Source organism: Sorex araneus, chromosome 11 (assembly GCF_027595985.1).
Source record: "Sorex araneus isolate mSorAra2 chromosome 11, mSorAra2.pri, whole genome shotgun sequence".
Taxonomy (NCBI): domain Eukaryota; kingdom Metazoa; phylum Chordata; class Mammalia; order Eulipotyphla; family Soricidae; genus Sorex; species Sorex araneus.
In genome coordinates this window covers 34966053-34984170 of record NC_073312.1, presented here as the reverse complement: position 1 = coordinate 34984170, position 18118 = coordinate 34966053, and the positions used below count along the sequence as shown (strand labels likewise).

The window sequence follows — 18118 nt, the reverse complement described above, 5'->3', positions numbered from 1 at the left end:
TAGCACAGCAAGTAGGGCGTTTGCCTTGCACACGGCCGCGCCAGGTTCAATTCCCAGCATCCCATATGGTCGCCCGAGCACCACCAGGAGTAATTCCTGAGTGCAGAGCCAGGAGTAACCCCTGAGCATCGCCGGGTGTGACCCAAAAAGCAAAAAGAAAGCCAAAACAATAGGGCTGCCAACTTAGAACTCCTCAGTTTTATCTACTTTGACTCATTCTCAATTTGGAGCACAAACAACTGTTTACACTGGCATTGCCTACTGCTTGTACAAGGTTGTAGTTACCTCTAAAGCATGAACTATAAATAATGTATTTAAGTTAAACATGTAGAATCTGTCCCAACAACACTGTGGTTTCTCAAAATAATACAGATCCAAAAGGAATTAAATTAGGTTGTTTTTTTTCTATGTTTAAGACACTGTGAGGTTAGCCCAAACCTCATGTTGACTTACAGGAGCAAATTCTTCAAAATTATATCATAGATTTGACAGGTACTTGCAAGAGTAATTTCTCTGTTCAATATGAAAGCCTTCTTTCAGAAACTGGCACCATTTTGCTAAGGGACTAATTTAGTGGTAAATAAAAAGATCTACTGTGATTCAGATTTGGTGGTCTGCTAGAGAACCTATTTCAAAGGCTTCATCCCAAGCCACTTGGCTAAGATAGTGTTTTAATAAGGGCACCTCTTTTCCAAATCAGGTTGCTATTTATCAAAGCTGCTATTCTTACTTGTCCATTTCTAGTCCAGCTCCATGTCCATTTGCTTGTTTACCAAGTCTCACTTGATCTCTATTTAAACCCCAAAACATAAATATGCCTCCAACTTTGATTTAGAGCCAAGGACTCAGCAAAGTAGGTTCACCATCAGAATGTTGTCCTTTTCTATCGGAAGGTCTTATCAGATCCCTCCACCCATGTTGATGTTACAAAAATAAACTCATTTAATAACCAATAAGAAAGCCAGCTTTGAGAAGCAACCGCCAGCAATGAGAAGAAACCACAGTTGCAGTTGTGAATGCCACTGGCAGAGATTGATTGTCCCCTTCAGGAACAACAAAGAATCTGCGAAGAGACTTCAATTCTCTGGCAATTCAGGATTGTCCCCAAACAAATATGAGGTGAAACAGAACATTTCTGCAGCCCAGCACAATCATGTGATTTAAAATCATTGATTTCCAAAGGAAGGGTTTTGCTGAACAAAGGAGTATCACCTTTACACTTGCCCTTTAAGAAACTCAGTTTTGATAAATAGTCTACGAGACAGAAATTTTAGGAAATTAGAAGAACTTCTTCAGTGCTACCTCCAATCTGCCTGATATCTCTAAAAAAGAAATGTTTCATTTTCATCTCAGCCTGGTCTTCTGATTTCTAATCTCATAAACTGAGGGGCAGGCAAGAGGTTCTTATACGAGAAAGTATCTGACCAAATATTGATTGTTGAGGGCCACATTCTAACAGAAGCACCTATATACACTCTTCCATTCCTGTTCACAGTTGGTACTGAGAGATGGCTCAAAAAAAAAAACAGCATGCTTCACATTTGGGAGCCCTGGATTCGATCCTCAGCACCCACAGCTCCCTGAGCACAGCCAGATATGGTTAAAAAAAAAAAACACCACTTTTTTTTTCCAGCACAGTAACAGAACAAGGTAGGGACATATATCAATTGCATTTTATAGATGAGGAAAGTAAAACGCAAAAGGGCAGAGAACCTACCTTTGGCAAAGGTTCACATAAATTAGAGAGACAAGGTCTGGACTTAAATGCAGATCTAGCTGACTCCTAAGCCCAGCTGATTTGTTTCCCCAGATTTGGGCAGTTCTACCACTGGCCTTAGGCCAGTGCCTTAGGTCAGCCCTGTGGAATTGTTTCTCACTTAGTCTTCCCACCCTCCAGGCTGACAGAGACTGCCACAAGCTTGCCTTCTGGTTACCATCTCCTCACAACTGTCCTTCATGGGCTCTCAGAACAGACGAGAGGTCAGAGCCTGGGTCACTTGTTCCCCATTTATGTCCAGGGCCTACAACTTCATGACTCCTGAAAATTGTTGCTTCACATTTGGTGATTAATGGGAATTATATCCCTCCTCTAAACAGTCATTCATTATCTTTGAGAAAGAACTTCAACCGGGAACTCCTTTTATACCATTACCTAGGCTGCAGAGAGAAACATTCAGCTAAAACCAAAAGTCCTTTTCCTCACCTACCTGTGCCAAAAGGAAAAATTAGAAGGTTGGGGGTATGGGTTATTGTTAGAGCCCTTGCCCGGCATGTGTGGGGTCCTGAGTTTCATCCCTGGCACTGAAAATCAATAAAGGAGAGAGAGAAGAAAGAAGAAAAGAGAGGCTAGAAACTGGTGTAAGGGTTAAAGCACTTGCACTGTATATGGTGACATTAGTTCAATCTCCGGTACCACATATGGTCTCTAGTAATAGCCTCAGCACATCACTGGGTGTGGCCCAATGTACCACCACCGCCAATCACTGCTTGGGCTTCAACTCAACTGACTGAGCATCTCTGTTGGCAGGAGCAGCTGTTTTTGTCACCCCCCCCAGGGGTGTTTCTAATATAAAATTATGGCTGAAATCTCTAGTGCTTTACCTTTGGACCTCTAGCCTTTCATTATCTGCTGGCACTCTTAGCCTCAAATAAATAATCACTGTATCACTGTTATCCCGTTGTTCATCGATTTACTCGAACGGGCACCAGTAACGTCTCTATTACACTGAGCTCTAAGATTTTAGCAGCCTCTCCTTACTCATCTTTCCCAATGGTTGGAGGCTCTTTCAGGGTCAAGGGAATGAGACCTATCGTTACTGTTTTTGGCATATCACAGGTAGCTTGCCAGGCTCTGCCATGCAGGCGGAATACTCTCGGTAGCTTGCCAGGTTCTCCGAGATATATATATATATATATCTTTTACTGTATCTGGGATATGAATACACCATGGGGAGCTTGCAAGGCTCTCCCGTGCAGGCAATAGACTCTAGGTAGCTTGTCAGGTTCTCCAAGAAGGAGAACAAGGCTATTAGTCTCTGGATGTTGGCTGTTTGTGGGATTACATGGCATCGGGGGCAATTTGTGAGTGTGGCTGCCAAGCTACTGGAAAATGGGGGGTCTGGATGTCCCAATCCGAGCAGGCTTGGAGATGTCAGCTCCGGGTCCCACACACCTGGGTTCCTCTGCTGCTCCCTTCATGCATGAGGCTCATCCAGACGTGTGGAGAGTAGCCTCTTTTACCAAAAAAAAAAAAAAGTCCAAATAAATAATAAATAAGAATAATTTTAATTATTCCTTGGAGTAGCAAGGAAGAAGCACAGGAGAAGCAGCTGATGTCATTTTTCTTACCCAAAAACCGAATTATGAAAGAATTTTTATTTAAGAATTTTCAATGCATGTGGCATAATTTCAGCAGTCTTTCATATATATTATGGAAATATGGGCATGTTTTATTTATTCATATAATTTACTGCAAACATGATTTAGTTTGATTTGTTTTCAAATACAGTATATTAAGTTCAACTGAGCAAATTTCTGATTCTCATGTATCATCAGTGATAAAAAGGCTTTGGAAAATCTAAGCAAGCTTTATCAAAAGTATAACTCCTTGACACACTAATGGTCACCAAAAAGACAAAGCAGATAGAAATTCATTGTCTTTTGAAGTTAAAAGGGATTGGTTGAGTTTTCAGCATAAATGTCTTGAATTCCTATGTACTCTGCAGCACTGCTGCAGGCCTGCTGTCTGGGCTGCAATTTGAATTTGAACCACCCACATCACGCTCTCCCACCTCCAGTCCCACAAACTGATTATTCATATCTTATACTTCTAATTGAATCATATAGCAACATTTAACTTCTTCTGCTTTCAATCATTTTCTTCTATGAACTCTGTTGACAAACGCATATCTTCTCTAGTGAAAGAGCAGTTGAAATTCCTATAGAGAGATTTGGCTTCTTATAAGGAATCAAAAACTCAGTATTAGGTCAAATTAAAAGCACACTCTCTGGGGGCTGAAGAGAAGTTATGGAAATTAAGGGGCTAGCTCGGCAAACTACCGAGATTATCCCACCCACATGGCAAAGCCTGGCAAGCTACTTCTGGTGTATTCGTTATGCCAAAAACAATAATAACAAGTCTCACAATAGAGATGTTACTGGTGCCCAAATCGATGAACAATGGGATGACAGTGCTACAGTGCCTTGCATACAATAGACCTGTGTTCTATCCCTGGCATTCATATGGTCTCCTGAGCACTACTAGGAGTGATCCCTGAGCACAGAGCCAGGAATAAGCCTTGAGCATCATCAGGTGTACCCCAAATACCAAGAAAATATATAATAAAAATAAATACGTAAACAAATGAATAAAAACATGCTCTCTGAACTTCAATTCTGGTCATCTCTGCCAACAATGAAACAAACAACTAGAAAATCCAAGCCACAGCCGGTATCTCCTTTCCTGACTTGACCAGGGGGCTCTAGGTGCACCTAGCACTGCTGGTGGGTCCTTCATGAAAGCAATCAACTATTTTGTCATAAATATTGTCAAACTAGACTGCCACAATTATTGTCTCACTGTGCACACAGGGTCCTCCAATGCCTCCCAGGGCCTGGAGCTGTCTTCCTCCCCTCGTATTGAGTAATACCCATAGCCCACCCTAGTCTCTGCTTTGGTCCCTTCTCAGCTGTGCTGCTGCAGGGACCCTCCAACTCAACTTCTGCTTCTCCTCCCTTTTTCTTTCTTAACCATCCTACAGCCTGTCTCCTGGTTCACTAGAAAGGGAGAGAAAACAAGTCTTGTGGATCCTTTTCATTCCCTTATATCTCACTTTGCTGCAGTCCCCTAAAGCAAAGCCCATGTCTCTCTTTCTGCTCATCACACCATCATCATGGTCCTTCCTGGCTTTGTTCTGGCTTTCAGTTCTTCTGGAACACTACCTTCTTACCTCTGTGTCCAAATTCCACCCATCGTTGCCTTTCTACTTAAGAATCCTATGGATCTTTGGATAGTACAGCAGGTAGAGAGCTTGCCTTGCCTGCAGCTGACCCGGGTTCAACTGCACTGCACATAGTGCCCCAAACCCCACCAGGAGTGAGCAAGAGCAAAAAGTTGGCCTTGAGCACAGCTGGTGTTGCCCAAAAATCAAAAAAGAAAAAAGAAAGAAACCTTTACCAATCCCACAGCCACCACCATGTAAACTCATAAGCCTAACTTTACAGATTCACAACAAATCTCAGATGAGATGCCAACCAAACTCAAAAATCCATGGGTACACTGGTCTTCCAGCTGAAAACTCTAGGGTCTTCTTGGAATAGGGGCGGCCAACCTCCCTCAAATCCCTGAACTTTCAGAAGCCCTGGCAGCCACACCCACATCCCACAGTCACTGCCATATAATCTCATTGACCCAGTTCTACAGATCCTGAGTTCCTGCAGGGAAAGTAACATAGAAGCCAACTAAGCTCAATAAACAAAAACAATTACACAGAAATCTCAACTAGCAACAATCAGCTTAGTAAACCCTCAGATAAGGACTTAATGACCCATGGTGAAGTATAACAATTTTTGCAACTTTTCTTTTTCCGTGTTTTTTGATAATTCCATTAACCATTCAGTTGTAAGAAGCAATATAAAATAAATTCTATGTGCCTGCTAAGGTTTGGGGGTAGATGGGGAACTGGGGAAAAAGATGGAGGGAAGTTCACACTAGTGGGAGGATTGATGTCAGAACATTGAATACCCATTAACCATGGTATTTAAAGTTTTAAAAATTAATTTTTTAGGAAAAGAAAGAAACCGTTGCCAGTCACTCCACTTTGTCAAGGGTACCCCTTCATTTGACTCTACAGTGCTCAATCTTCTGAAACAATGTTCCTTTTTTCCCAGCTCTCCTAGGCATAAGCACAATAGTAGAGCAGGGGTCTTACCTGAAACTTCTTTGAAGACTCCTGCCCAGTTTCAAATTCTCAAAACACTAACCTGTCCATTAAACAAAACTGACTTAAGTGAAGAAGCTCCTAAGGAGGGTGAGATCACTCTCTTGGGGAACGTGGTGCAGACTTGCTCCCGCAATGCCACAGTGACCTTCAAGTTTTATGGAGAATGTGTGTGGATGGGCCAGGTTCCCAGGAAGCTAGCAAAGACAGGCAAGGCCACCTCCTCCCCTCCTTCACTCCATGCCACACTTGCCAGACAGCATTTCAAATACATTTCAGGAAGATTGTCTCTTATTTGGAAAGGAAGTAAGTCTTGACAGTGTTCTGTTTCTCCTAGTTCATTGTGGACAGGAGAGGTCATGTTGGTGGTGAAGGGTGCTCAGGAGAGGACTTGCGAGGGAGTGGAGGTGGGGTGTAATACATGCCTATTCCATCTCTTTAGCCTGCTTCACATTTTGACAAAAACAACCCAGCTTTCAAAGTGAATTATTTCAGGGCAGCCTCTGCCAGGTCTCTGCTCTCCTCTGCTGAGGCAATACCAGGAGGACTGAGCAAAAGTTCAAGGTCAGACAAGGTGTCCAGACAGGATTGAACAGAAGAGGTGGCACTCAGAGAGCTGGTAGATAAGGAAGAGAAGAGCAGTGGACAGGTGTGTGTGTGTGTCTGTGTGTCTGTGTCTCTGTGTGTGTATAAAACAAAAAAGGCTGAATCTGTTCTCTCTCTCTTTCTTTCTCTCCTTCTCTTTCTCCTCCCCCCACCCCCATCTATCTGTCTTGTTCTCAGATGCTCTAATGCTCTCTCACACACATACAGAGTCCTGAACAGAAACATATTCTTGGCTTTCCCTCCGTTCCCTAACTCCCCAAGGCATTTCTATAAATAAACAATAAGACCTGGAGCCTGCCAGAGGCCCATTATTAACTCTTGCCTGTTCTGACTATAAGTGTGAGTCTCATTGCTCTCCACTTCAAGGTTTGCAAAGCCTTGTTCAGTAAACTTCACCTAATTCCTCATCACACAAAGTAAAGGTCCTATAAGCCCCACTGCACATCCCAAACATAAAATCCTAGGCAACCAACACCTAGAATTCTCTCAAAGCTCCTACCTTAACACAAACCTTCATGGCTAGAGAACTAATACTGCTTGCCTGGCATTCAGCAGTCCCTGATTCCATGCCTGAAACACAGACGGTCCCCCTCTCCCAGCACTGTCAGGATGACCCTGAGCACAGAGCCAGAAGTAAACCCTGAATATAGCCTTTTATTGTTCAATTTCTCCCATTCCCCCCCAACCCCCCTAAAAAAAACCCACCACTATAAATTTTAGGCAAGTACTCAGTAAAAGCTGGCTAGGGCTCACATCATAGTCTATCTTAAGCCTATTTGCACACCCATAAAAATCAGAACTTCCATCTATTAAATATCTCCTCTGCTCCAGGCACTGCACTAGATGTTTTGCCATGCATGGTCTTATTTAATTTCCACAATTCTGAGTCATTGCTATGACTGAAGATGAGTGGGAGGCCTTGAAGTTACATTATTTGACTAAGATCCTAAGTGGAGAACGTGGTAGCTGAGTTTTGAATGAGACTTTAATACACGTTTTTTTTCAACTCCTGCCCTGAAGTCCTTATACTAAGACCTATTCTGCCTCTAAAATACCAATGCACCTACTGGGTATTCTAGCCAGTCATCTGGAATGGCAGGAATAATGAGCAACTAAGCTTCCTCAAGCATGCAGGGGTAACTGTTACATTTCACTTCAACTTTTCACTTTTTTTTTTGTTTGTTATTTTTGTTTGGAGGCCACACCCAGTGGTGCTCAGGTATTACTTCTGGCTCTGAGTTCGGGATCAGCCCTGGTGGTGCTCAGGGGACCACCTAGGGTCCCAGGGATCAAACCCTGGTGAGCCATGTGCAAGGCAATGCCCTAGCCACTGTACTATCTGTGGTCCGACTTTTCACTTTTTATTTTAATTCATTTTTCCAGACTCTACTAGATATTGTGAATAGAACTGTAACACAGGTCTTGCTTTATACAGCTACAGCTGAGGTAGGAGATGGTGACTCATGAATGAACACACAATCCTGTACATATACCCATCCACACAGAAGTTCCAAAGCAACAGAGAATAAACATGATAGACCTTTAGCTTTTCCCTACACAGTACTCAATTATGCTATGTTATTATTTATCCTCTTCACTTCCCTTTAAAATTACTCAAGCAGGAGCTAGAGAGATAGTATGGTGGTAAAGTGCTTACTTTACTCACAGCTGGCCTGAGTTCGATCCCCAGCATTCCATATGGTCCACCAAGCACCATCAGCAGTGATTGCTGAGTGCAGAGCCAGGAGTAACCCCAGAGCATCACTGGATGTGCCCACCCCAAAAAATAATAAAATAACTCAAACAGAATCCATTGCATCCTGTCACTTCCAGTTACTACAAAGTAGTGCCAGCCAATTTGAAGTCTTGGCACATATTGACCCAAAGCCTTTGCTCCGCACTTCAGCCAAGGTATGATGGAGGGTCCTCTCATGAGGCTCAAGGGACTTGGTCTCTTTCTCTCTCTCCCCCAGGCCCTGCTACCCATAGACTACTTCTCAAGTCCTTTTCACTAGAGAACTTCCCCATCATCCAGAAGATGCTCATATGTGAGGCTCAGCAAGTCAGTTCAACCCAGTGCCTTCCCCATAGGACTTCTGACTCAAGGGTCCCATATCCTTCCCTACCAAGACACTGGAGAGACCTTGAACCCACTGCCAGCCTTTCTTGCAGCCCTACTTCTGGGGTCCTGAGTTTGGTTTGGCTTTATAAATTTATGGGCTACAAGTACACAGGTATCTGCAAGGAAGGAACTGTATCACAAATCCAGAAGTACATGTATAAACAAGTAACTGATAGATTATAAATTCAGATATATATGAAAATTAATTGTAAAGGTTCCATCATCCATCCACGTAGACATCTGGATATATGAGTCTTCACATATATCTAAAGTGCAGCCATTTTTAGTTATTTTAAATCTGATCAGCATTGTTAAAGGCTGGCATAAAATATCTGGAGAAGTATGACAAGCCTGTGACTCACCAGGCCCTCTGACTTCATAAACCTATCATGAGCTGTTAAAACTTAGATCCAATCCCAGACCCTGAGTCCGGCCAAGGGATTCTGAGCCAGGAGCACCACCACCCACCACACACACACACACACATACACACACACACACACTATCTTTATGACTTAATCTTTTTGTAATATGGAGCATCTATGTCTTTTGTTGCAGAAATGACAAGATTTGGGCATAAGTGTTGCCAGTTTTCAAGCTCTGCTTAATCTAGATGGTGATCTAATAATGAAATTGAAACTGATCCCAGATGGACTGGTGCCCTTCTCTATCCTGATTTAAGACACTTTTTATGTAGATAATTATGGACAGGAAGCTTAGTACTATGACTCATAAAGGCAAATTGAAGGTGTCTATTGTAGTAGCCATGTTAGCAAAAAGTTTTCTGCTCCTTGTGCATCGTATAGAATGTCAAGGTAGGGTAGTTACTTTAATAAACCAATTTCCTTTCTGCCACCCATAACCCCAATTATAAGCACCTAGAGAACAATTAGACCTGAACAACCCTCCCCCCATCGAAATATTAAGCCTTCATTTTCTTTTCTGTAGCTTTAATAAGGACACAAGAAGACTTTCACTTCAGTCAGTCTGGTATTTCAAATAACAAAGACTAAAATATCAAAATAGAAAGAATTTTTTGTCATGAATCCAAACTACATCCTAAATGTTGACAAGAACAGTGGTTCTAAAACTCAGATGTTTCAAAATTTTATTATTTTTTAAATATAATTACCATAAAAAGCATCCCTTTATAAACCATTGTTAATAGTACTATAAACCACAGACTCGAATAAAGATAATGTGGATGTGGTTTCCTTAAAAAATAAATAAATAAATAAATAATAAACCACAGACTCTTAAAAATTAAATGAAAAAAAATTTTAAGATTAGCCCTTTCCCAAAACAATGTTAAAAAGAAAGTAACAGTTCTGTACTGCATATAAATTGGACAGTGTCTACTGAGTTTACAGGTGCTAATAAGACTGTTTAAATTTTTGTTATTAGGGGGTATGGTGCCGCCAGCAGGTCAACCTGTACCTGTGGGGCAAGTGCATCAGCAGCCTGATGGTGCCTTCAGACTTCCAGATACCCCAAAATTTCTGCTGTGTCTTTGGCCAGACCCCAACAACTTGGGGCCAAGTTTACCAAGAAATTAAATGGCTAGAAGTTAGATATGTGGGAGATACACCCACAAACCACCTCTGGCTCAGCTATATAAGCTCATTTATTGGCCTTATTTCAGACACCCATAAATCTCAAAAGAGATCAAAAGACGCAGTTAGGGCCTGTAGTGCAGAGGTAGGTGGGAACCTGTGACTGAGAGCTCCAGGCCCGCTTGGAGCTGGACTGGGTCTCCTCTCCCTAGATCCCCAGTTTTCCAGTAACTTGGCAGTCACACCTACAAACTGCCCCCTTCATAATGTAATTTCATCAATGGCTAAGCCCCAGGGATTATAAACTAAAACTCCCAAAAGAGAGTGCCGAGAATGTCCTGACCCTGTGCCAGGCTGTCTTCACCAGGGTGCCTCACAGGGTGGTCGAGTAAGAGCCCTCCCCACCCCAAGGGACCCAGCTCTGGCCAAAAACCTCCACAACCCAACCATCACCACACTCAAGGCCGATCCCCACGTGTTCAGGCAGAGCCTCATGCATGAGTGAAGTCCTACAGAACCCAGGTAATGGGGAACCTTATGACCTTGGATTCTGGGCTCAGTGGGACCAGGAGTGGAGATCTTCTGCCCGCTTTCCCCAGTTTCTGGCAACCCAGGGGTCACGCCTATAAGCCACCTCTTGCTGGTGCCACATAATCTTGCCATCGGCCACTGTCCAGATCACATGGCTGCTTCTCCCGAAAGGGAGCATGACATGAGGCTCCCATGCCACCGGACTCCGCACTAGGGTGTTTCACACAGGGAGCCCCAGAGAGGGCAGATGAGAGCCCTCCCCGCCCCAAGGGACCCAGCTCCAGTAGCCAAAAACCTCTACAACCCAACCACCACTACACTCAAGGTCTCTCCCCACATGCTCAGGCCAAGCCTTACTTATGAGTGAATGTATTCCTGGACCCGACACATCATAAAACACTCCCTACGCATTCTCCATAATTTCCACACCACATTTGATGGGGTTCAGGTGCTTGCTTAGACAGCACATATACTAAAATTGATGGGGTTCAGATAGTAGGCAACAAATCATAGAGGGAAATATATATATGCATATATACATATTTTCAGATATATATATGTGTGTATATATATATATATATATACCAAAGCTCACATCACCCAAACTTTAACAACATGTTAGTGATTCCCTATAGAATGTCTTAATGGCTCCTGCCAAAATAGAGCAATCTTCATGCCGTTTCCTATATGAACACTTTTTTTTTAAGCATGTTCAGCAGTTCTACATAACAGACAATACAAAATATATTATTTTGGTTGTGTTTTGGGACAGGGATTGGGGTTTAGGATGGAAACATCCTGGAATTGGTGGTGGGAAGGTGTAATGGTGGTGGGATTGGTGTTTGAATATTGAATGTAATCAAATATAGTGAACTAAGTTATAAAATTAAGAATTTTTTTTAAAAAGTAATGTGGAGTTCATGCCCAATTCAATTAGCTTAATCAATGGCTGAATAAATAGCAGTACTCCTACAGTATTAAAAAAATGTTTATTATAAAGTATTGTTTATATATCAAATAATCTGTAATGTCTATATAAGAAATTTTTGCATAAGAAAGAAAACATTTAAAAAGGAAGAAAATGCTAGTATACTTCTGAAACCTCTGTGCCCTTCCTCAGTTTCTTTATCCTACTCCCCAAGAAGTAACCACTCTGTCAAATCCTACTTAAAATTTCCTTGCCACCCTTTATTATTTCTCCATTTATCCATTTATCTCTAGAGACATAAATTTAGATATAGTCTTTTTAAATCATACGTTCAGCTTTGTGTGGCTTTAACTCTTATGTAAATGAATACTACTGTCTGTATTTTGTGCAGTCTGCTTTCTGCCCAGCTTTTCATTTTACTCCTCTCAAATGGAACTTCCTCTGTACTCTGCTTCCTTATACGGCCCAGATGAACGAAATGCTTTGCCTGCTTCCCATCACTTATCCATATCTCTAACATTTCACTCACAGCTATAATTATTTGTTTACATAACTTCCTTCCCGTTAAACTTTTGATTCCCTACAAGACAGGGATCTGCTTGGAACAAAATACAAAATTGCATCATTCCCCAATTTCTGTAGGCAGAGTTACCCTCTGTTCCTCATTTATTTTCTCCACCTCACCTAGGATTATTTGTCCACCTTCTCCCACGTCCTTTTTCCAGGGAAGCAAATAAAATACATCCTCTCTGCTGGTGCTCTAAAACTTTTATTTTAAAAAACATTGCTATAATTTTCTTATAATTTGAACTTGCCAGTTACATGAAAATGAACAACCTCAAAATCGTTAATAATTTTTTGTGTGTCTTCAGACAATAGCTTATGGTGTTTAAGGAGAAACCAGAGCTACACCCGGCAGTCCTCAAGGGACTATGCCATACGTGAATGCCATGCAGTGACAGGGACTAAACATATGACCTCTCTGTGGGGGAAAGATGATGCGGGCCCAATATAGACTAGAGACTGAACACAATGGCCACTCAACACCTTTATTGCAAACCACAACACCTAATCAGAAAGAGAGAACAAAAGGGAATACCCTGCCATAGTGGCAGTGTGGGGTGGGGGGAGACAGAACTGGGGAGGGGGAAGAGGGATGTTGGGTTTACTTTTGGTAGAGAATGGGCACTGGTGAAGGGATGGGTTATCAAACTTTGTAAGGGAGAAACATGAGCACAAAAATGTATAAATCTGTAACTGTACCCTCACGTTGACTCACTAATTAAAAATAAACTATTAAATTAAAAAAAATTAAAAAAAAATCCAAGAGCAAAGAAAAAAAATAAATAAATAAACATATGACCTCTCAACATGCAAGGCATGTGATCTACCACTTTAGCCATGTCCTCATCCCAAACTCTTACCATTTGTAAAGAAGGATAAGAGAATCATAGTTGCAATGTGTATTAGTGTTTATGAATAGCGGCTAATCATTTTTACTTACATATTACAATTCATTGAAATACTCTAGGTGAATTTATATGTCCAATTTATCACTTAATGAACATACTTGTAATCGTTTCCATTTTTACTTTTACAAGTGATATCATATCTCCTAACATACACACTCAAGAGTTTCTTTATGAAATATATAAATAAAAGTAGAACCTCTAATGATCTTCAACTTTGCAATGCTAAATTGTGACCAATGTTTATACTCTCGACATCTGGGTATGAGACCTACTGTACCCAAGCTCACCAATGCATTTCTTTGCAGATGCTTGAATTTTGCCATCCAGTTTAATGACGGTTGATCTTTATAAACATTTAATTTGCATATTTTGATTATTAATGAAGCTGAGTGTCTTTTAGTATGCTTACTGCCATTCACATTTCCTCTGGATTCCTAGTTACAGTTCTTTTTTAAAATTGGCCTGTTTTTCTAGTTAGTATAGCTTTTTCCAGTTTGCAATCTTTTCTAAGCTTAGCTTTTTAAAGCTTCCTTTATGATGTCTTTTAATTTTAAATTATAAATTTTAATGTTATTGAAGGTCTTTTTTAAAAACAATTTTTGTATTATTTAATCACCATAAGATAATATGGTGATTATCTTAGCTTTTGTGTTACAAAGCTTTTGTGATCAGGTTTCAGTCAAACAATGCTTCAACACCCATCCGTCCACCAGCATACATTTCCTACCCCCAATACCCACTGTATCCCTCCTGCCACCCCCCTACCAACCGCTAGCCTGCCTCTATGGCAGGCACTTTTCTTCTTTGTCTCCTCTCTCTCTACTTTTGGGCATTATGGTTTGCAATACAGATACTGAGAGGCCACCGTGTTTGATCTTAAAGTTCTTATTTATGTGTTTTCTTTAAAAAGTTTAAAAGCAATGGCTGCAACCAGCATGCAGCCTCCTCTGTAGTCTATGCAACCTGTGGCTGGTAGAAGCTATTCTAAGGGACCGTGGAAACAGTCCTTTAATGTGTGTTGTCATCACTAAGCTCACACTGATAGAACAGCAAACAAGTTAACAGAGGGGAAATATTGATTCTAAGAATAAACGTAAAAGGGACATTTAAAAAAATGGTCTTACTAGAAAACTATAAAATAGCAAACACACTCAGCTATACCAATAAATGCATTAAATACAAACAAAATACTCCAATTTCAAGGCAAAATGTACAGGCCCATAATATAGAATAAAAAATTATAAGAACAGGACAGTGTGGAAGTTTTAAGCGTGAACTCTCAAGTCTGGGCTTAAATCTTAATTCTAACACTTACTATGAGACTTGGGAATGTCACAAATCCTGCCTTAATTTCCTCATCTCTAAAATGAGAGTAATAAAAATCACCTCATTGCTAGGGCACAGACACCTGTGTACATCAATACCATAAATGTTAACTATTGTAATCAGGTTGTCTAAACTATGATAACATTTATTTTTAAAATAACACTCCCTTCAGATAATCATGTGAAAATTAAATGACTTAACAAATATAAATGTCAGACACTAATGCTTGGCTCATAGAAAGCACCCATTGCTATGGGAGAAACCAGCCTCAGTAGTTTTGAAAATTTTCCACCAGATTCCAACATGCAGTGCAATTTGAGGACCACTGACTTAGAGGGATCCTCCAAACCCAGAGTGGGATGTTCTTACTGGCAGGACTAGAGAAGGCTCAGAAAAAGGAGGCAGCAGGACTGCATAGAAGGAGCTACTATAGAAATGAGTCAGAAAGAGAGAGACAGACATAGAAAGATTGCACTCATCTATGGTATATAGAATAACAGAGTGGGAGACTAACACCCAAGAACTGTAGAAATAAGTACCAGGAGGTTGACTCCATGGCTTCGAGGCTGGCCTCACGTTCCGGGGAAAGGTCAACTCAGAGAAGCGATCACCAACTACATTGTAGTCGAAGGCCATGTGGGGGAAGGGAGTTGCGGGCTGAATGAGGGCTAGAGACTGAGCACAGCGGCCACTCAACACCTTTATTGCAAACCACAACAGCTAATTAGAGAGAGAAAACAGAAGGGAATGCCTTGCCACAGTGGCAGGGTGGGGTGGGGGGGAGATGGGATTGGGGAGGGTGGGAGGGACACTGGGTTTACGGGTGGTGGAGAATGGGCACTGGTGAAGGGATGGGCTCCAAACTTTGTATGAGGGAAGTATAAGCACAAAAGTGTATAAATCTGTAACTGTACCCTCACGGTGATTCTCTAATTAAAAATAAATAAATTTAAAAAAAAAAATTAAAAAAAAAAAAAAAAGAAGGAGCTACTATATTATGGCTGGTAGGGGCTGTTCTAAGGAACCGTGAAGACAGTCCTTTAATGTGTGTTGTCATCACTAAGCTCACACTGATAGAACAGCAAACAAGTTAACTGGGAAAAAAATATTGATTCTAAGAATAAATTGCATATAGGAAGTACCTGCCCACTCACAAGGTATTTCTCCAAGCGAAAACACCCAATTGCTGCTTAAAAAGAAAACAAAACAAACCAAAAAACAGCTCCATGGAGGGCCAGAGAGGAACACAGAGTAAAAGACTCTGTGACTGGAAGAGCCTCCCAAAGCCTCCCAGAACTTTTGGATCTGCATTGACGAAGGTGCACAGTATAGTAAACACAAGAATTTCCAGCCTTTCTGTTTGGGAGTCTCTCTAAAAAGAAACCCAGGTGTTTAGAAAACAACGGACTCTCAAATATAGTCTGGGGTGGGTGCCCCCTCCCAAGAAAACAAAGCAAAAAAAAAAGAGAGAGAGAGAGAGGATTGGAAAGGAAGAGGGTTCTTCCTTCAATAACATGTTTATTTTGAAAATAGAGCATTATGTACCCCAATTCCAGGCTATATTATAAGCAGACTATTTCTGCTATTACTGGGTGAGGTGTCATGGTATGAACTGTGAATTCCTTCTGAGGAAAAGTCAGGAATTGCTCTGCTCTCAGTAAGAGCCCTCCCTTTATCTACAGGAGACGCAGGGGAAAACCAACATTGAGTAGGCCAGAATGCCCCCTGCCCCCTGCCTGCAATCATGCCCTCTTCACAAACAGGGAATAGGACATGGAGGCTGGTGGGGGGAGGGGAGATCCCCAGATTCCAAGAGGAAAGCATGAGGCAAACCAAGAGATCACTAGGCAAAAAGTTACTGTTCAGCCAGTAAGTGATTATCTGGCCTCACTCTGCCTAGCACAGTCCTTGACCACTTCCCCTCTGACTCTAAGTTCCTTCTATAAAGTTAGGTTTGTGAATCTTATATCTTTCAAGGTCCCTATTGAACTCAATTTTTTTTTCTCCATCCCACAGAAAGAGAGGATTCTCCACTTGAGCCATCAACATAAGCAGGGATGCAGAGAAAATAAGATAGGGGCAGTGAGCTGCAACAGTTACCAGAGGGCAGGAAACAGCAGAAATGAAGCAGTGGGTAGGAGCGTGACTGTCTGCATGCAGCAGGCCACACTTATCAAGACCAGAAAGATTGTGCAATAAGGAAATATCTTGCTGGGCTTTTGGGGGGAGGGGGACATGCTGGAGGGGGGCAGGAGACAGGGGAGCACACTTGGCAATGCTCAGGGTAATTCTCTGCACTCAGGAATCACTTCTTGGTGGTGATCAAGGCACTATTTAGGGTGCCAGAAATTGAACCTGGGTCAGCCACACGCAAGGTAAGCTTCCTACCCACCATACTATCTCTTCAGCTTTAAGATCTTGCTTTTTAAGGAAAAAAAGGAATCTACTATTTTTTATGTAGTGTGCAGATTAATGTTTAATGTTGGCATTAAATTCTGTTTAAAACAACCAAACCATCACACTCTGCCTTGGAGATTCGCCCACATCTTCAACCTGCAATGTGTACTCTCGGCTCGCCTCCTCTGGAGAAACCCGTGTTCTCACTTGACTGCATAATCTCTGTCTCCCTCTCTCTTGCTTTCCCTTCTCTCTCTCCCTTTCCCCCTCCTTGACCTTCATAGTTCTTTAAATAAAACTATTTTACTTCCACCCCAGAGATGTGTCTCAGAGGCTAAGTGCCTGCCTGTTAAGGTATGAGATTGAGATTTCAATCCTGGTTCCACCACCATCATCCAGGGTGATCCCAGCAGTGCACTCTATAAGGATGATCTCCATCCCCACAAATATACTGTCTCAGCCATACCACAATTGAGTGTGCAACCCCTAGACATGGCAACCATAATGAAGGGAAAGGGGAAGCCGACCAAACAAAAGACACCTGCAATGTCCCATGGGTCACCATTTCTCACAAGAAGGGTTTATGTGAAAAAGTTTAAGCTTCATGATTGTCTTTCCAGTAAGCCCATCACTTATCCACCCTCAAGTGTTAAAAATAGGCACAGAAGCTCTTTCTGGGATTTTAGATAAGATCTAGGACCATTATGGGGCAGAGGAGACAGTACGGTGGGTTGGCCTTGCATGGGACAATCCCTGGCACCCCATATAGTTCCCTGATTCCTACCAGAAGTCAAAATCCCTAAGCATTTCCAGGCATGGCCCAAAATTCAAAAATAAAAATCTGGGAACAGTAATTTAGGTTATAAAAGAATCTTCCATCTCTCCCCACAAGATGCTGAGCTTCTTTCTCTCTTTCAATCTGGGTCCCACTGTCCATCCCCTGCAGCTCTAAACTGTCCATTTTGTAGTAACCCATTTATCAATCACCCCAGCACAAAGAGTATCAGAAGCAGTAAGCTGAGATGGGGATGGTCATGGGGACAATTGCAGAAGTTCCTGCTCTGGGCTCTGCCCCCAGCCCCAGTGTTTGGGTGGCAGGCAGTGTGTGCTCTCTAATGTGAGTCCAGCCCCTGTACAGATCCAACTGTTCATTCAAATTAACTCTGCTCAGTCATTCTCAAGTGGAATATTTCAGATTAGTTTCTTGTTTGACTAACTATGACCTTGAGAAAGAAAACATACAC

At 41.8% G+C, this 18118-nt stretch overlaps 1 non-coding gene across 1 annotated transcript; it reads left to right on the top strand.

The window, feature by feature from the left end:
• The first annotated feature begins 14021 nt into the window (after positions 1–14021).
• On the top strand, positions 14022–14157 carry LOC129399470 (small nucleolar RNA SNORA70). The gene has a single exon (XR_008627107.1). It is a non-coding gene; the product is annotated as a small nucleolar RNA SNORA70 (small nucleolar RNA).
• The last annotated feature ends 3961 nt before the right edge of the window (positions 14158–18118 follow it).